Source organism: Sinocyclocheilus rhinocerous, unplaced genomic scaffold (genome assembly GCF_001515625.1).
Source record: "Sinocyclocheilus rhinocerous isolate Xijiao unplaced genomic scaffold, SAMN03320098_v1.1 scaffold453, whole genome shotgun sequence".
Taxonomy (NCBI): Eukaryota; Metazoa; Chordata; class Actinopteri; order Cypriniformes; family Cyprinidae; genus Sinocyclocheilus; species Sinocyclocheilus rhinocerous.
Window position 1 is genome coordinate 934,043 of NW_015655565.1, and position 21,882 is coordinate 955,924.

Here is a 21,882-nt window from a genome sequence, read left to right on the forward strand (position 1 = left end):
TGTAAAAGTGCATAATAGAACCCCTTTAATATAGCTTAACTCACACAAAACGCACTGAACCCAAAAATGGGAACATGTACATTCTCGAAATGAAATGAAAATTTATTACAATAAAATAAAAGTTGATTTTTGTAATGTCTTTAATTATTATTATATATTTAATTATTATTAATTATTATTACAAAAAGGACAATAACTACAATTATCAAGTTTATTTAAAACTTGATGGTAACAATTATACATATTTGTGATGTGAACTACAATTGTTTGAGAAAGTCAAAATGCAATGCACCTGTATTAATACTAATAATATTTTATATATATATATATATATATATACACATTTATATATATATATTTTTTTGAATAAAAATATTAGAAAAAATATATATACATTTACTTCTAAAAATTTTGCTAACACTTTAAATGATTGGAACACCATTCACTATTATAGTTGCTTATTAGCATGCATATTACTAGTATATTGGCTGTTTCTTAGTATTTATAAAGCACATATTAATGCCTTATTCTGTATGATCATATTTTAGATCCCTTAACCCAACCCAATACCTAAACATAATTACTACAACTACCTCACTTACCATCAACAAGTAGTAAATAGGAGTTTATTAAGGGCAAAAATCTTAGTTAATAGTGAATATGTACATAAAGCATATATACATAAAGCATACGCAGGAAAAAACAATAAGTGATTATAGATAAGTGTCACATGATGTGCATTACTGCAAAAAGGGCATGGAGGGCACATCTGCCACAACACATCTACCAGGAAAAGGTGTGCTCACTGCAAACAAACATGCGCTGAAGCCTTCAGATAGGTTCAACAGTCAAGGACAAAAAGGCTGTATGATGATACAACACCTCAAATAAAACACCTCAACATTATGAGAACAAAATATGACAGATGTCCCTATACTGGCTTACTATATGCCTTATTTTTATCAGATCAAACATAATTTAATGCATCTTGAATTGTTTTGGAATCGAATTAAGTACCAAAATCAAATTCAATCATGAGGTGCCTAAAGATTCTCATCCCGTATGAAAAACATTCTATAGCTTAGACTTACATTAAACCGAAAGCTGCCATACAGAGAGTTTTCACAATCATGTTGATGGGCATGGCTGTTGAAATGGTGATGATAGTGACAGAAAAGTGGCACTTCACAGACAGGCTGGGATTGCCGTCTGTGTCAAACGCTCTCACAGGGCAGGAGCAGGGATGACTGCAACACCGTTACCATGACGATCAGTCCATAAGCAACCTCAGTCGACATTTAAAACCAGCCACGGCTTTGATGCACACAATGGGACATGAGGACCAGCACAAACATAGACCAATTTTAGCCAAGTTTAGTGTCAAAACATGCACATACTCTACAATCCAAATCAAAACACACAATTTATTAATTAGGAGCAAATTATGCTCATCATTCACACACACAGACGACTGAAAAACACTACTAAGAGAGATAAAAGAGAGCTGACACAGACAGTTTAAGCAGAAACATGCTTACACTAGGGATGTAACGATTCACTCAACTCACGATTCGATTCGATTCACGATTTTGATTTCACGATTCGATTCACGATTATTATAATTTTTTTTAACAAAATTAGATTTAAGACAAATTATAAATTAAATGTGTCCTTTTATTATTGCTTGGACAAAATGCTGCACATTTCTTTGTGAAATTGAAATATAATACTATAATAATATACTAATATAGCACTTGCATATTACTGCTCTTTTGTTGGTTTTGATTGCTTCTATTGTCCTCATTTGTACATCGCTTTGGATAAAAGTGTCTGCTAAATTATAAAATTTAAATATAATGTAAATGTAAATAACAAAACTAAATTGAAATTTTAAAACAAACCCCAAATCAAAGGAATAAAAAACACAAATAAAAAAAATCTCTTCATATAAACAAACTAAGGCTTTGTCTGTGCTCTTTCCATTTAAAATTAGAGGCAACCACTGCATTTTACACACATTTACTGGAGGGAAATCATGCTTACTTTTCATCCTACAGCCATAAACACACACACACACACACACACACAAATGTCAGGATGACAGTGAAGTGATGAGATGGTTCAGTAGATGCAAACAGTAAACAAACATCTATCTAATGAGTTCTCTAATTTCCATACACAGCGGAGAGGTGTTTATATAAACAGCGCCAACATTTAAGCATAAAACAATACACTGTCATACCCAGAAACCGATGCACAAATTGTCCACACTGTATTCAATAAATCAGATATATTGTTGGGTCGTGATCCAAAAAATGGGCTGCTGGTCTGTTCTGACAGGGTGCGAAAAACAAACTCAAGCTAAAAATATTTTTGCATATTGATAAGATGGCAAATTAAACATAAATATATATTGCTATATATTATATGCTGTCTTACAGTTAATCTTCATAAACGTTAGTGGTTCAGCGGATCACAATACTCACAGTTCTGGTCATATTACGGTTTTTGAGTCACGGATCGGATTGTTTTTAGGATCAGCAAGAAAAATAATATTTCAGTGTAACTTTGCTTTCCATTTATTACTTAAAGCTAAGTATTTTGATATTCGGTTCAATGTTCGCGTGCTGTCTGCGCTGTGTATGAGCTTCATGTGTGTGCGGCTGTGCAAATAGAAAGTGTGCGAGCGAGCACCGAATCGAGTTCACCTTCGCCTGTTCTTGCGCTGGAATCGTTCAAAATCACTTGAGTGTGTAAACACGTACAAATGATAAACTTTCACTCTATTATGGTTAAATTTTGCAATTAATCCGCAGATCACATGCGTGCCGAACCGTGGGGCCTGGTCCGCACAGATCACGATCCATTCAACCTCTAAAAAACCTTAATAAAATTGAGCAAATCTCAAAAACGAATACCCATTTTTCTGCTGTCTATTACAATGCTGTCTAGCCTAAATTGACTTGTATAGCATTTAAAATGACTTACTTAGTTTTTACCATTTTTATTTTCATTCATTTACACAAAAATAGAAAATCATTTTAATATCATTAATTTATTGGTTATCGGCCATAACATGATTACTATTGGCTTATTGGTGGTTATAGGTATTTTTTATATATTTTTTTAGTTTTTTTTTTTTATATATTGGCTGAAAAATGTATTTGTCAAAATTAGTCAGATTAGACCAATGTTGTGTAAAATGCCCTAATCCATAACATTAACAAAACTATGCAAGGTAAAAGAAAACGCAACCTAAATCAAATAAAATACCCCAAATTACATAGGTAAATCATTTTACTCAATATAGTTCAGTGAGTGGTTACGAGAGACAAAACCCAGAAGACAGAAGTAGTGAGGGCATTATAAAAAAGTAGTTTAGTAAGAATACATTAAAGGTTAGAATTTTTGCCAAATACTCTTTCATAACATGAGGAACACACATTAAACTGTGTCAGGTCATTCTGACTACTTCAAAATTTAATGTTTAATTCAATGGGTTACTTGCTGTTTCTTTGTAATATTTGTTCAAGCTTAAAAACAAACAAAAGTCACACAATTATTTTTTACAATCAATTATTGCTGTTATTTCCAAATACTTGTGGCCGTCCCTAATCTCGGTGTCAATTATCTGTCCTGCACATGATAATCACCAAGTAAAGGTCAATTTTTGTTCCTTCCAGGACACTTTGTGTCACCACACCCTGATTTCCCAGGGTTAGAGTACCTTCTGTGGGCTTGCAGTCAACCTCAAGCCCCTGTGCCTGGATCTCACAAAAGTGCCCTTTGTTAGCTTGAATGTCCAACAGTCTGCAGACAGGAAAATGTCTGCGCAATACTGCTTTCCACTGGTAGGGCCTCACAACGCAGCTGGCAGGGCCCCATGGTGCAGCTGGCAGGGGGCCCCACAGTGGAGTTGCTGTGGCCGTTGGTCTGGTCTTTCAGAGAAACGGCGAGGAGCCAACCGCTGGCACTGACGCCAAGTGGGTCAGCCGTGATCCCAGCCAGAGGGAGGCAGAGAGCATGGGAGAATGGAACGAGGATTAGAGGCAAAATAAGGTGACTTATAAAGATGTCAAAACTGCTTATTAAAGCAGATTTGCTTGAACTTACAGAGAAGATCTGGGTCTGTTTATGCAGGTGATACACTGATTCACCTCTATGAGCATATTGACCGGCATACTATGGAAAGCTAATGCCTCCAAAACAGAACAGAAAACAGGTTTCCCGAGCACTCCTCCCATTGGTCGGTCAAAGAGATCGTCACGCCATTGGTTGAGAAATGTAGCATCGAGCTGGTTGGGATGCTCAAAACATTTTTTTTTATGTTTTGATATTGCCACAGAGTCAATGTAAAAAATTTTCAGGGAGGTCAACCTACTTATATATTATTATATCAAAAAATGGTAAAGGAATATTCTGGGTTCAGCAAATTAAGCTCAATCAGCAGCAGTTGTTCCATAATGCTGATTATCACAAATATTAATATTGATTCCTCCCTCATTTTCTTTAAAAACAAAAAAATCTAATTTATTGTGAGGTACCTACAATGGAAGTGAATGGGGCCAATTTTGGAGGATGTAAAAGCTGAAATATGAGGCTTATGATTTCAGATAACTATTTTTGGTAATTGAAATAAAAATGAAATAAAATATAAATATTAGTTTTTTTTATTTATATATAAAAAACCTTAAAATCCTAAAAAAAAAAAATGTGTTGCTTTGACAACTAACTGAAATAAGTCCTACAAATTTGTACAAATAAATAATTACATCTATTTAGAAATTAAACAATTACTAAAACATACTGAAATTAAAATGAAAACTAAGAACATAAAAATAAAAATAAAATATGAATAAATACTTTAATTGTACATAAATGAACACTGGTACGTGCATTAGACATTGTGTGATTGAGTTTGCAGGCCTCACGTGTGAACCTGTTTGCTTCGATATATTGTTATAGCTGAGCTCACGTGAGCCTCTCTCAGGCGGCTAATTGTGTCCACAGGTCAAACGCAGACAAACATCCTATTTCCTCTCCCTTACTCACCTGTTACGCCTGCATGACTCAGAACACAGACAAAAACTGCACATTCACGCGAATACATAAATAATAGGCGCCAAGAGGAGCTGAATAATCCACTAATCATTCATAAATACCATATTTAACTCATCAAAATCAAGCAAAATGATAAATGCTACACAAAACAACTACTAGCCCAATTTGTCAACAAGCACTTAAAAACATGATAAAGATTTACAAACACCAGAGTGATGGTTATGATCCATTATCATGCGCTCCTCCCACTTTTCTCAGAAGTTTCTAACTATGGCACACACACCCCATTTAATATCCTATATATACACACGCAATGATTACTCAGCTTGTCATCTATATATAAATATAAAATTTGCTTCCTTAAAACCTGTAGCAAGCAAATAATTAAAAACAACCAGTAGACATAAAAGTGAGCAAACGTAATTGAATTGCCTGAAATGTCAAACCATAGGATTCTCTGTATTTGGCCATTATTGGTAACTGTTGCAACAGTTTCAACCCATACACTTCCATGGGGAAAATAAAATTTAAAAGTAGATTTTTTTCGAACAAAAATTAGCCAAAACGTTTAAGCTTTAAGCAAAAAAATAAATAAAAATCCATAACTGATCACCAGCAAAATAAATAACAAAAGAAGATTGCAGTGGATAAAATATTTTGCAGACTAATTCTAAAATACAATTAAATGGTACAAAATCACATGGTTCTTTTTAAATACAACAGAACCCTACACTTCAACCATTTACCAGATACATTGTTATATTAACAAACAATTTATCATAATTTAGCAGTTGGAAAGTGTCACTGATGAACGATATTTCCTGAAGACATGCACATTTAGGGGCCATTTACACAGAATGTGTTTCTGCTTTGAAAATAAATTAATTTAAAAAAATTGAACTTCTCTCTTATTATATAGTTTTATTTATTTATTTATTTATTTTTATCCACTGAAATCTTTTTTTGGTTCTTAATTCAACTCTGGTGGTCTGGTGTCTGGTGAAAAATTGTTTTTATTTTTTATGTATGTATTTATTTATTTATTTATTTACTTGCTTGTTTAGAAATATTTGCCAAATCTTTAAAAATAACTAAACCTACACAAAATGTCTCATAACCAGAATTTGTTTTCCCCCAAAGTCATCAGCAGGGGTGGATTAAGGTGGTCAGGGGCCCCTAGGCTGCTCTTTGTGTGAGGCCCCCCTTAATCATCTTAATTATTATGCTTTACTGGAGAAATGTATTTAATGCCATACATGGTCCACACACGAACAGTAAGGTGAACTTACACACACACACACACACATTGAGACAGCCAATCTACAGTGTTTCCTCTACATTCCCAGTGTCCCACAGGATTTTGTGAGACTGTGGTGGGTGCACATTGGTTCCTCTAGGGCAGCGGTTCCCAAACTGGGGTGCACAGACCGACCAGCAGGGGTGCGCGAGAGAATGCTTTTGATGATCTGTGTGCATTTTTTGAAGGGGCAAGTGAAAGAGAATTTTACTTGCCCGACCGGACAACTAATCTAATCTAATTAAAACATCGAATTAGGGAAGCACCAAAATTTCAGCGAGAATGATTCTGATTTTATTACACTTGGTGTAAACGGCAATTCATAATGGATAATCAATAGTAACAAGGTCGCGGCAGTTGAGACTATCTCATGGAGAAACCGAAACAAATGAATACAACTGCACACAGAAGAAACATACTGCGGTAAAAAAAATTAGTTTTTAATATTTATTACATAAAGCCTAGCCTAATTAATTAACATGACACGACTAAAAGAGTGCAGTTTTCCCCGAAAATCAGTACGATTATAAATTCGACATTGATTTTAAACAAGACCTCAAACGAGTAGTTAATATTAAGTGACTGGCATATATTTTAGTACAATAATGTCAATGTGACTGTTTTTGCTCGATTTGTTTAACGAAAATAGTTCCAAACAAACTTAGCAGCAGAACTGTCGTGCATCTCTGCGCAACACACAGCATTGACTCACAACATTGAGGCATTCAAACGATTCGTTCAAATCGTTGAATCGTTTGAACGAATCGTTTGAATGCCTCAATGACTCACTCATTAAGACAGTCAACTTGCTGCCACCTGCTGGCGGGTTACTTTCAAATTTAAAAGTAACTTTTTTTTTTTTTTTTTTTTTTTTTTTTTTAACTTTTCATCCCCATTTGATAAGTGCTGTTGTAATTTTGCAGTGTTAATGCATTCATGCTACATTTCAGCTTCATTAAATTGTCTGTGTAAATGCATCTAAATGCCACTTCAGCTGCTTCTGTTTCTCCAGCAGTGGAAAATTTGGTTTTGTTAATATTGATTTCATTTGACTGGTAACAGCCCTATAGAGTCTTGTTATATTAAGTGAAATTATTAATAAAATGTAAGAATTTGATATGAAAGATGACATGCATTTAAAAAGGTTAGAGGGAAATGCTCTTTTTATAGACAAAAAACAAAAAAGACCTGGAAATCAATTCAAATACATTTTTATATGCAGTAACTTTAGTCATATAAAATGTAATTTTCCAGCAACAAAATTGTGGCCAGTGAAAATGCTGAGTGGCTAGTAATTTTGGAAAACCACTAGCCACAGTGGCTGGTGAGCAAAAGCGTTAATGTCAAGCCCGGTATACAGTGAATACTTGTATTTATACTTGTATTACAGTAAAAAATGTGGTGTACGGTGGTGGGGGTGCTTGACATGTGTCAAACACTAGAAAGGGGTGCACGCTGCAAAACGTTTGGGAACCACTGCTCTAGGGGGTTCCAGGGGTATGCCCTCCGTAAGAAAATTGTTCATTTTGAATTTAAATGCATAAATCTGGTGCATTTTGAGAGCAGAATCATGTGACTAGATCAATGAACAAATATGTGCTCTTGTAAACAATTTCGTGCTCTAGTAGTAATTTATTTATTGTTTGCATAGATGTGAATGTGACGGTAGGGCACAATTTCACTATATCAATTCTTATAAAAGCTACAAATGTTATTCTGTCAAGAGCAGGGAGTGATTTTCTCCTCGTCTTTTGTTGTTTGATCATCATTAACGCCAACACTTAACTCAAGAGAGACGAGATTTTTACACATAAAAAAAAAAAATTCCAATGATCAAATACATGACTGGAAAAATAGTCTGCAGGTGCATTTTGAATTGTTTTAACTAATCATCTTGTAATAAATGTCATTTCAGTTCTACTTTCTGAGTATGATTTATCATATGCAGTAAAAGACAACAACACTCAAGCACTGTAAAAGGTTTTGCCACAAATTCAACTAGCTGGCTTCTCTCCTTCTCTCTCTCTTCAGACCTTAGAACTGTACATGAATTATGAGCTTCTCTAGAACGTCTCACCTCCTAACTGAAATAGTTTTTCACAAATTAAACATACAAATAAAAACAGTATAAATAACAAATAATAAACAAGTAGGCTACTCTCAATATTCAAAGTGCAAATTTTTCAAGCATGATGCAGAACTATAGACAACACAACCTATTATAGCCTACATACTAATAACAGCCTAGATATGTTATGTAGCCTAATTCGCGCGCATCAGGGAGTCGCTCTCAAAACGTGGGGTATTGAAATCGCTTTTGAATGCGCGTGCACGTTTTACTTTCGGTTTCGATTTAACGATTGCGTGAACTCTCAGCGATGCTGAGAGTGCATTCTACAATACAAGACATTAATTTTGTCAGATGCTCTGCAACAAATCCTCCTCTAATGTTTCTTATGGGCCAATGAGGGTCTTTTTTTCTTTGCGCTGAAGTAAAAAAAAATAGTCTGGCCAATCCGAGGCCCCTGCACACGTTGGGCCCCTAGGCTGCAGCCTAGGCAAGCCTGTGCATTAATCCGCGCCTGGTCATCAGAACCGCTCGGAGAAACGTTAACACACTATATACCCGGGCTACACTTACACGATGCGTAAATATCCTGAAGGTCTTTAGTGGCCAGAAAATAAAATTAGCATACAGCTGACATGCTTGCTTTTAGACGCCACAGACATGAAGGCCTGTAGTCAGCAAAGCCATGCCATCCTTGGAGAAAAAAACAAAAAAAAAACAGTTTTGCAGTCTCAAAAATGACACTGCATTTTTATGGAGGGCAGGCGATTTCTGCCGAGTCATACGGCCTCTCCAATTCCTCGCTTTTCCTTAGCGCACAATCACCTCTTTTCCTCCTAGTCAGAGAACAACACAGAGATGAGTATGACGTGAGGTGGTTTGAAGCCTAGACACTGAGATCACTGGAAAGAGCGAGTCGGGGGAGTGTGTATATGTGGGATCTCCAGGGAAGTTTTTCCTCAGTTCTGAATCCCCAATCAGCACTGTAGCATGCAGTCACATCCAGCCATATGGAAATACAGCAGCAGTTCTTAGTGCTACACACATAATTTACAAATGCAAGCATGGTATCTTCATGCAAATTACACTGCAGGGCTGAAAAAAAAAAGCACAAACCAGCTGTGCAAAATCTGAATAACAATGAGAAAGCAGTCCTACTACAGCAGCACTGGAATGTAAATGGCCTTTATACTGTTTCCTTGAAGACTAATTAAGCACACTAACCACAATGATTTCGAATCTTTCATGAAATTTTAATGTAGAAGTTACAGAGTTTTTTTGGAGAGCTCTAAAAGCATTTTTGCTGCTTGTTTAATTTAGCTCATTAAAATTACTGCAATTTTTTTTTTTCATTTTGTAAAATCGATACTTAACTCTTTTACATGTTACAAAAGATTTATATTGGACTCTTTTGAACTTGCTATTCATCAAAGAGTCCTGAAAAAAATTTATTATGGTTTCCACAAAAATATTAAGCAGCAACTGTTAACTGTTTTCAACACTGATAATAATAAATGTTTCTTGAGCAAATCAGCATATTAGAATGATTTCTGAAGGATCATGTGACTCTGAAGACTGGATTATAAATGCTGAAAATTCAACTTTGCCATCACAGGAATAAATTACAATGCAAAATCTATTACATCAGAAAACATTTATATTATATATATCATATTTATATTAAACATAATATTATTTCACAATATTACTGTTTTAACTGTGTTGCTTTGCTTTAACTGTATTTAATTAATTTCACTGCAATGAGCTGCGGACACAGAGCTGCAGAAGACAAGAGTTTGATTTTGGATTGTCATTCACCAGTTCCAATCCCTCTGTCTACTGTCTCTATCATGGAAAAAAGTGGGGGAAAAAATATTCCCTAAAAACTACGAATACATCTCTTTGGCCCTTCACTTTAGTTACAGACTGCGATTGCCATTCTCTTTGAAAAGCAAACTGTATATATATATATATATATATATATATATATCCTCACATATCAACGCTGTGTTTCATCTCTCTCCAGTTCTGCCATTTGTGGTTTCATCTCTGGGGCTTGCAGGGTATTAAGCTATTAAGTGAGTCAGACCCTCAGCAAGATTGGATGCAGTCAACAATAAAATCACAACACTGTCATAAGCACACAGGCCGTCATATCATAATAACAAGATAAAGGTGGCACAAAATGACTACGGAGCCATTCGCACAGGACACGTGAACTACTTTTAACATGCCATGGATGTGATGCAATGACCAAAAACAACAATTATTATTCTATTCAATGTTTATTTAACTCCTTCACCTGCCACAATAATGTCTTTGAATTATGTTCATTTTGGGGACCGTCAAACATTTTAAAAAATCTTTTTTCACCAACTTACCTTCTTTAGGTTGGGAAGGTTGCAGAGGGGCTCCTGTGGATTGTCATTGAGAGTTTTACTTCCAAACAAAAAAACTCAAATCCAATGGTGATGGAAACCCTGCAAAGGCAAAAAGAAATTTTAAAACACTCTCAATTCACTTTCTGACAATTCAAATTAAATGACAATATCGTTGAGAGCAACAAGAACAAACGAAACCGTTTGAATGCATATAACCCTAAAAGACAGCAGGCTCTCTGTAAGGATTTGGGTGATTATTCAAGTTAGCTTTAAGAATATTTTAAATGCGTCTTTCTTATCACAATTTGCTGACTATTATTCTGCACTGAAATGTGTCAACAATCCAGGTCACGGTTTATTTGTGCGGTGTGCGTACGTGTACAGAACTTGTGTCTAGTAAGAAATGTTCTGCGTCCACCCGTTCACTTCTCTGCTCGTCCCAGAGGTTCTGATTAGAGGTGAAATCACAACTAAAACATCTGGGTCATTCGGAGTCTTCACACATACACACACACACACAACCAAATCATTGGGCTTCCGCTGCAGTGAGATAAAATACTGTCCCTCCATGCAAACATCTTGCGGTTTTCTTTTCACCTCTAAACATAAATCAAGTCCAACCCATCTTAGAGCTGAAGAACACAAGCTGACAACTGGCTGGTAATACAGAAGGATCCGGTTCAATCCCTAGTATATTTATTCATTTTTCAGTTTTTATCCGAATACTACAACAAAATCGATTTGATTCAAGACAGTAACACGTACAGACAAAATTATAGTACTGTTAGTGGTACAGGATTAAACTGTCTGGTGACTAAATATATCAGCAAACTGGCTGGGCAAAATACAGCTTGCCTGTTTACATTTAGGGGATGATCTATAACGGTTTATCATTTAAAATAATGAAGAAAAATAGGCTTGTCTTAGGAAGAGGTTTTTGTTTAGTGTATCAAGGGCTCTCAACAGTCTAGGAAAATCTGTTAGTTAGCAATGGTTGCTAAGGCAATTACAGTTGACATGGCAAGCTCGAATCTGATTGGCTGACTTACACAACTTCCAGGAGTAAGGAAAAACCTGGAAACTTACCAGGTTGACACAATCAGTGCTTTTGAGCATTTGTGTGTTTTCCACATTAGCGGCATCAGAGTTTTGTATGAAGCACTTACTAACAAGTTAACTTATTAACAAGTGCTGCACAATTTGGTGAAAAATGCTGTGATTTTTCAGATTTTTCTGTGAATTTTATTATGATTATTATTATTACAAAATAAAAAAATATTAAACTTGTTTGTAGGGCTGCACAATTGGACCAAAACAGTGATTATTTATATATGACTATAAAATAATAATAATAATAATAATAATAATAAATCACTATTATTGTAATTTCTATTATGATAATAATTATTGTTGCAAAATAAAAATAATTAAAACAAAATTATAAAGTGTAAAACAAAAGTGGCATTAAAATAAATTTGACTTGACCGAAAATTTAAATGTCTAGTTGTCTTTACGTTAAAGACTTCGCTAACAACACTGCTCTTCTATGGTCTCAGGTGGTTTCTCTCCTGTTTACACTCACACAGCAAGTATGATTCACATCAACAGGGAAGCAACTCCTTTAACGCTCATTCATCTTCACTTCACAAATTCATGACATTAATATGTGTGTGAGCTAAATGTTTGCAAAAATTCCCATTATCAATTATCATAATTATTGATATGTCCTCAAATGGCAAACTGTAAAAAAAGAAACCCTAACTGGCAAATCAACAATGACCCAAACTGATGAAAACACATGACTAGTATTCCTCTGCGATATGCTATCTATAATTTACAAGTGTTTTGACTTTGTAGGTGATGGATCCTTGCCAACTGGTTTACAACATCCAGCAAACCATGCATCTGATAAATCAAACAACTGCTTACTGTATATTTAAAATAAAAAGAGCAATCATGCATCAAATTTAGAAAATGGCAAAGATAAAACTGCGTTATTGAGTCCACATGATGGTAAATCAAATTTAACCCGGAAATAACAACAACAAGGAAGAAATCATTGTAAACACCGTTTTAAAGCTTTTACAATGTTTTTAAAAACTGGTTACCATCTGCACCAAAGCGGCAACAAACAGAAAAAAAACAATGAAGTTTCAAACACTCCCATTGGCTAATCAAATCAAATAAAAATTCCCGCCCCAAACTCACACCATTGGTTGAACCAATTTGCTATTCCACTTGCACAAACTGCAGTTCCATTTGCTACCACTGGCACAGATATTACACACCTCACCATTAAAGGAACACTCCACTATTTTTGAAAATAGGGTCATTTTCCAACTCCCCTAGAGTTAAACAGTTGAGTTTTACCGTTTTCGAATCCATTCAGCCGATCTCCGGGTCTGGCGGTAGCACTTTTAGCTACAGCTTAGCATAGATCATTGAATCTGATTAGACCGTTAGAAATGATATTACGCAGCGCCTGAAAATAGGCTTATTGGAAGTTACCTAGCTGGGGACTATTTTCAGGCGCTGCATGATATCATTGCGCCTGCTGCACCCATGGTACGGCAGCAAAGTTCCTCGATTATTACGCCGGAATGAGAGTATAGTTCCTAGCCAAATCGGCCTAGAATATCGCAACTTTTCATTTTACGTCGGTCTTAGTACACAATGTAACTACAGAAGAGTCAAGTTTTAAATAGAAAAAATATAGAAACTCTTTGGTCATTTTTGAGCGAGATGCTAACGGTCTAATCAGATTCAATGATCTATGCTAAGCTTCACTAAAGGTAAATTAGCCTATTTTCAAAAATAGTGGAGTGTTCCTTTAAAACGGCATTGAAGTGGAAATTTACCCTATTTATCTATCTTCTTACTGTGAACGATTTATCTATTCATGATTTATTTTTATTCATCTATTCATGATTTATTTTTATTTATTCAATCTTCTGGTGAACATGACAGATCACAATCAGTTCATTCACAGAAACCCCGGCCCTTTCTTACAATCGATTGCAAGCTTGCATTCAGATCTGCCTCCATTGAATCAACAACCGATAGACAGAACCAAGACCCCGTCCAACATTTTTTTTCTTTTCAAAAATCCATTTCACTTGGACGTGCGTAACAATATGGAAGAAACAATCATTCGCTACTTCCGTTACATCACGACTTTAAAACAAAACTGGCTTGACCATCAACACTTAAGTGTAATATGCTTTTGATCTTACACACACAGTTCTCTGAAGCAGAGTCCAACGTGAAACGCAGAGCATGAGAGTGTACAGCGAGCAGATGGAGGCATGCATGCATGCGGGTTTGGGTGGAGTGGGTGGATGTTGAGAGCTCTGGGCATCCAAAAGGACTCGTCACTCCAACCCACACTCCCACAATACAGTCACATGTCCCTCTGGACACAAGGCTGGCAACCCAGCATCGGGCCATAGCATCCCTCTGAGACTGCCAAACCAAACTGATATCGGCTCCAGTTTCATCCCTTGAAGAGCAAGGAGGAAATGTAGGATGACTGCGAAAAAACTAAAATGCCAGTGAATTGCCTTGGACCAGCCAATAAAATTACCATGAGTGGAACTTTTAGTTTTCTTGTTTTCATGAACACACTTTAATCAAAAGCCTGCCTGACACTGAACAGAGCCAACAAGGTCAGAATGGCATTGTGTCAGCGGCTATGTATTCTGTAATGCCTTCCAAGTACAATAAGAAATCTTTGCAAATCAAAGTAAGCTAATCAAGATCTGTTGTTGTGCTCTTTGAGAATTGCTGGGTGGCCAGAAGTTTATACTTCTTATAGGTATGTTTTAAGTTTGGACGAGAGAAATCAAACCACAGCATCCCACTACCAACGCCTTTCAAAAGTTTGGGGTCAGTTTAATGTTTTTGAAAGAAGTCTCAAAATACAGTGAAACAATAATACACTTAGAACTTTGTTTTGTTTTTTAAATTAGGCTAATATATTTTAAAATGTCATTTATTCCTGTGCTGGCAAAGCTGAATTTCCAGCATCATTACTCCAGTCTTCAGTCAGTGTAACATGATCCTTCAGAAATCATTCTAATATGCTGATTTGCTGCTCAAAAAAGCATGTATTATTATTATTATCAATGTTTAAACAGTTGTGCTGCATAATATTGACTACTCATTATAAACACAACCTACATCCCAAGAGTGTTTGCCACTATTAATATGTTACATGTTTTTTTGTCATTAGCTAACAGTTTGTAGATTCTTCATGTGTGAACATTTAACCAATGATATGCTTCTTATACGTCAGAAAGCGTGACCCTGCCCGCAAGACCAACTGACCAGAACAACAGCCAAGACATACTGACCACCACATGTAGTTTGCTTCTGCTACTACAATGCTTGCTTTTATGCCCAGCCTCCACATCCCAAACCACAGAGTTCATCATCCATAACACTTTTCCCAGTATTATAAACACTTACTCAGTAAATCAAAACATTAACCCAATAGACTGTTTGGACCACATAATTTCTTCATGAGAAGTAATAGTAAACATCCATTTCAAAAGATCCTGCACAATTTCCACTCCGCGTGAAGCACTCTCAATGTAATTTCCTTTGTACATACTGTAATTCACATTATCTTTTATTGTTTGTCAGAAAGAATGAAGAATATCTATCATCCAGCAGTTTTAATTTTGACTGCCAACTCTTTAAAATACATCAAAATAACACTGAAAAACTATTATGATGAAAAGGTGAAGAAGTTATTCTCAGTACACTCATCACCATTTAAATCATAATGTTTGAAAAAACAGATTTGAAATCAGGTGTAAGGCCACTGAGCCAGAGCATGCTATTGTTGCTCCTAAAATATTAATGTTTAGAACAATGCAAACAAAACCATTAGAAACTCATACGAGAGTTCATCACACACCATGAGATAGAGAGGTTAAAAAGAGAAAAACTGCATTAAATATAGAAGTATTTCCGGGGGAATACTTTAAAAGAAAACACACACACGTACGTCTCTTTGCGTGGCCGCGGCAGTCTGGAAGAGAACAAGCTGCTTTATCAGCAGCATCTACAACTGAATGGAACAAAAAGTGTTGAACTGGAAAAATGTTTTTGTGCAGGTGCACTTGCTAAATGAAGGCGGATTATATAAAATGGTTCATCAAACAAAAAACTTTGTTTATTACTGTTTATTAACGAGCTGCAGTTTTATTTTATCACGCGCTGACAGAGATGCAGTATGATAATGCCACGGGTCATTAATAAGGTGCATCATGAATCTGGTCCTCCAATTTCAGTACATTAAGCCATGGTAAGCTGTTTTTTCCACGTTTCCATGCGTTTTAGAGTGTCCACTCCCAACACACTTTTTCACAGCGCACAAACTCAAATTGCGCTCAAACTCATCAGGTGTCAACAAGCTGACGACTTCTCCAAGTGACTGCTGCAGGACGCACGCGAGGGAGAGACGTGGCAGTGCAGATCGCACGTATATGACGTAAATGTGACACTTGTGGGAGTCATTAACATTGTGCGCAATACCCCGCAACCTCACACCAAATTTCAGGCCCTGTAGGCTAGCATATACAGATTATTTAGTAAGAAGAAATCCGAAATTTACCTTAACATATTAGAGGAAGATGCTGATAACTCGAAGAAGTTTGAGAACTTCAAGTGATGCTTGAAGAATGTGCTTCCAGCAGCCATGATTATCACCAGTTGGCGGTTAATGTTTTCTATGCACATTTTGATTTGACGAGAGTCACAAGAGTCAAGACCAATTACTCTCTCCCTATCCAATCACATTGATGGATTAAAACATGCATGTAACAACCACAAACGAAGGGTAAATAGCGGAGTAAAAGTACAGATACATCACTTAAAATGTACTTGAGTAAAAGTAAAAGTACACAATTTTAAACTACTCAAAAAAGTACAATTTCTGATAAAAAATTACTTAATTACAGTAACGTGAGTATCTGTAATTCATTACTTCACACCTTGGTGACAAACCATTGAAGGCCTTGTAACAAATTACGCACCGTGACCTGCCTGACTCTTGTCTGGGAACTGATCAGGGAGTCGGCCATTGTAAGGCCATTTTAAGGTCTGCTGGAACATTTGCTCCCTGAAAAATCCCACAATGCACCGCAAAAACTAGGGATAATCGATGCTCCCTTACCGGTAATGACGTCACATTTTTGAAGCTCAAAACATAAACCACACAAGCCAACTCGATAAATATAATTGAAAGCGCTAGAAGATTTGAAAAGACAAACCCTGTTTTAGTATATTTCAGCACAAACACACATCGCTAGACCTGTATCAGAATCAGAAAGAGGTTTGTAGTGAACACATCTAGTTAACATTTATAATTAATATTTGGCTGAAATGTTGTAAGAATATGTAATGGAACAGTGTGTTTAAAGAGAATACAAAATAATATCAAAAAGAGATTGGTCCTGCCTGTTGTTGATTAATACCAGCAGTGACGTTCTACAATGTTGTCTGTTGACATTGTACGTTGTCATGTCGCCAGAAATTGAGTAATCATTGTCCCAATGCGCATTGAGTCAGGGAACTTACCAGTGCCCGGATTCGTGTACACGATATATTAATTCACGAGCTCAGGAGCTGATTGAGACGCACCCTAATAGTACTAAACATGCTGCCGCTTGTCAATAAAGGGATAGTTCACCCAAAAATCTAAATTCTGTCATTATTTACTCACTCTCATGTTGTCCAAAACCTGCATTAATTTTCTTTGTTGTGCTGAAAACAAAAGAAGATATTTTGAAGATTGTGGGTAACCAAACAGTTGCTGATCCCCATTGACTTTTATAGTAGTAAAAAAAAAAAAATACTATGGAAGTCACTGGGGACCAGCAACTGTTTGGTTACCCACATTCTTCAAAATAACATTTGTTCAACGGAAGAAAGAAACTCATTCAGGTTTAAAACAACTTGAGAGTCAGTAAACGATGACAGAAATGTCATTTTTGGGGTGAACTATTCCTTTAATGTTAATAAAACAACAAAACATTACTCTTGACTGAAGAACTTTAATACAGTTGCTTTAATTAGAATCAATGTATAATTTATACAGTGAAGTGTATATAGTGTTGTATTTTTATATTTGTTCATTCAATTTCTTGAATGCTACTGCTAAATACACCTACTAAAGCACTGTTTGTTTTATTTGTATATTATGTGTGTTTGTAATGTGTATCTTTGTTCTCATTTTTTAATAACAAAGATAAAATAATGACAAAGATTTTTGTCTTTGCTCACTCTGGCCAAACTATCTGCCATTCTTTTTTATTTTATATTTTGTTACCTTGGAAGGCTTTGTTTTTAAAATAGGGAAATTAGTTGGGCTGTACTGCTCAGACAACTTGCAAAATAGTAAAACCAACATGACAAAGAATCATGATCAAATCACAAAGCGTGATTTTCCTGAGAAAAATCGTGATATGATATTTTAGCCATATCACCCACCCCTACCTTACACTTTGAGCGGCATACCTTTAATACATAAAACAAAACCCAGATTTGTAAACTAGCAATTCAGCCAAAGCTGCACACTTGCAGATGTGATTAAGTAGGGTGCAAGGTTGTGATAGATCTGCAAACGCTGTCAAAAGCGATATCGGCCAGACCTGTTAAGTCAGATGGGCATGACTTTGCTGGGGTGACAGTGCAGTTGATTTATCCCTGAATGCCCTCACAGACTTCAACTTCATGACCAATTAAATTGCTGACTGAACTTGTTCAAACAATGTAAAGGTTTGTACAATGGGGATATACAAACAAATCAAATAAACCACAAAGGCATTCAAAAAGTCACAGGAAACATGGCAGGTTTATGATTTTCTCAATAGCATAACAACAATGGAACTAAATTTTTAAGTATTAACCACCACGGGCATATATAAATCAAATTCTTATACTGTTTGAAGGATCCAATGATAATTTACCATGACAGTAAACATTGCAGTATTTTTATGAAATTGATGGTTACTAGGTTTGTAAAGGGAATAATGTGCTGACAAATAACTGCTTTGCCAAAGAAAAACCATCATGTGAGAAAAACACTCTCCACCTCAGTGAAGGACTGGTGTTGATCAACATGGTGAAGGTGAAAAACAACCTGCTTTCTAGGATTCCTTTTATGTGGATCATGTGGCAGTTTCATTTATTTCCAGTGTTATTCACGTGTACACACAAGTTTATTTTATAAGAAATACTGAGTGATAAACAAACGCACCTTATCCAGAGTGAACCTAAAAACAAAGGCGCCATTAACAGTGGGGACAGATGGGACATATCCATTTGTTATTAAAATCCAGATGCAATGTGTTATTTTTAACATTTTTGTCCATGCTCATGACGTACAGTGGCACTTTTTATTTATTGCAATAAAGTTATATTAAGAAGGATTAGAACTTAAAATGAAAATGTTACCAGTGCTCATGAAGTCATATTTTGTCTGTGAATGCTGAGCCATGGATGAATCCACTGATCTACAAAATCCCAGGACCAACAGTGGGAGATATGGGATATGGGAAGTTTTCAAATTAAATCTCAAAAAATAATTTACAAATACATTGACTGTTCTGACAAAAAAAAAATCGAATTATTTATTTATTTTATTTATTTAGTCATTTATTAGACGCTTTTATCCAAAGCGACTTACAAATGAGGACAACAGAAGCAATCAATTGTAGTATTAAAACAACTAAAAACAGATCCAAAACTAAAAGCTAAAACTTTATAAATACTAACTATACACATTTTAAAAATAAAGAGATTAAATAAAAACATTTAGTTTGTTGAAGTATTAAAATAACTCAAATTAAATAAAACTTTATTACTATGATGAATTACTCATTAAGAGATTATTGTTATTATTATTATATAGAAAAAATCACCTAAATTAATTAAATCTCTGTACATTTCTAATTATGCTAATATTCACATTCCAGTTTTAATTTGTTATCAGCCAAATAATCTGCAAATAATCAGTTTATTGACATATCAACAGCAATCTTTATTCTGCCTTATAATTGCATAAATCAATTTTCGTGCATAACCTAATTAATATTCAAAAGCAAAGGCTTAATTTCGTATAAGTGATATAGACAAAACCTATTAAACTGCCGACCAAGAAAACATTAGGCATTTGGGAACGCGCCGTTATCAGATACAATACTAGCAAGGCGCTTTTATGCTTAAATAATACCAACAAGACACGAGACACCAAATATAAAATGAAACGCAGACATTCAGTTCCAGCACCGTCCATAAGAAATCCCGCTTGAACGTCAAATAACCCTAATTCACCTTCACAGAGAAACCGAAACACCTCTTACTTGCTGTCAGTCGGTATAAAGATTTTTACCTTTTTATTCTCGTTAAATTCAAAGATTTAACAGAAACATACACGCAGAAATATGTGCACTACGACCTGTTTAGATAAAAGCAATTAATTACCGGTATTATCTTCTTTTTTGTCTCTTCACTCCCCGGTCGCATGATAATTAAATAGAGCCGAACGACATGCAAAGCTGCAATAAATGGCAAAAACTCCAAGGTGTTAACTAATTCTGTGTGCGGCTGGTTACTCCAGCTGTGGTTAGTAAAAAGACGGGATATACATATTCAGCCGAGCTCGCTACAGGTTGCTCTGCCGGAGCAGCGAGAAAATGGTCAGGTTAAATTGGATTTACTTCCCATCTTCGGAGTCGCAATCCTTCAGGCTGCATAGTAAAATAAACGAGTAGATTCACGATTACTGGCGGATATTCATGCATCCGCTCAGACCGATTTATTTGATCGATATGCTCACTGAAACACAGATTAAAATATGACCTGAAGAAGCGCGAGTTAACAGCCTGACAAACGCGCGTCGTCAGTATAAACAGGGCTATCCGTGCATAGCTGATAAATGCAAAGCCACAAAGATACAGCTTCTGCAGGGACTAAATCATGCGATGCACGAGAGATGTCCGGGCTTTAAATCGGTTGCGAACATTTGGCAGCGCAACATCGTACACTCCCCTTGCCTCACTAGGCTAGAACAAATGTAGGTCACCGGGCCTTCGGATTCTTCCCAGGCAAGCATTAAACACACACCACCGTATTTTCACCGCGTATACGCTTGTATTAAATCCGACACAAATGCGACACTGGAGCTCCGCTGCTCTGCCTTAAAAGAATGCTATCTAGCAAGCCCGCTTGCTTTCTTACCTCGGTTATTTGCCGTCCAGGAGGGGGGTTTTCTTGCGCCTTGTTTTGGTTGAGACGGCAGTGTAGGATTGAACTAGAGTTAGAAAAACAGCAGGGCCTACCCCAGGCTTCCCACGCGCAAGCGCAGTACGGCTAGAGCAGAATCCCACACAATCTGGCAACACGCGGCAAGTCCTGGCTGCTTCTTCTTCTTGTACGATTTAATGGCGGTTGACCTGGCTCCTACTTTGCATGTGAGCATCTTTAAGAGCTGTTTTGTTTAAATTGCTTTTGTTACTGTATAGAATACAGTTCATAAAAAAGAAACAGAAGTTATCAGCTTCAAGGGAATTAAAAATAGCGGATCATGGAGAGTGACCAAAACGACTCATTTATATCAAAAAGTATACCTGTATAACTTTTTATAGAAATTAAGAAAAACATTAAAGTGTACATTTAAAAAAAAAATCATTAAATGTTAATATAACGCATAAAACATTTAATGTTCACAAAATAAACAAAAACTGGGAAAGCCGAAAAACATGCAGACACTTAGATTTGAAAATTAATTCCCGTTATTATCTACCAATAATCCATGAGACTCTTAAAGTGAAGACGAGTTAAAACACGTAAGAAGAAACAAAGCGCATATTTCAAATAAAATGAGAGGGAAAACGAGATTAAAGCGTTTTTGGAGGAATTAACTGTAAAATGTATACACGAAATGTATCACTTTTAGCTTTCCTGTTTGAAGTGGTCCAATTTCACTCTTTCCGTGGCGGTTTTAAAGTTTCAATAACTTCAAACAGACAATACCCTGCTATATTTTAATGGTTGTGTTTCGGTAT

The 21,882-nt window shown here is 35.8% G+C and overlaps 1 protein-coding gene across 1 annotated transcript in view; it reads right to left on the minus strand.

Moving 5' to 3' along the window:
- LOC107718423 (circadian locomoter output cycles protein kaput-like) overlaps nt 1-21,196 on the minus strand; it is a 60,333-nt gene extending 39,137 nt beyond the window's left edge. The window contains exons 1-2 of the mRNA XM_016525489.1: nt 21,056-21,196; nt 10,808-10,906 (exon numbers count right to left, since the gene is read on the minus strand). The gene's annotated coding sequence lies outside the window, so the exon portion shown is untranslated. The remainder of the gene's footprint in view (nt 1-10,807; nt 10,907-21,055) is intronic.
- Between the last annotated feature and the right edge of the window lie 686 nt (nt 21,197-21,882).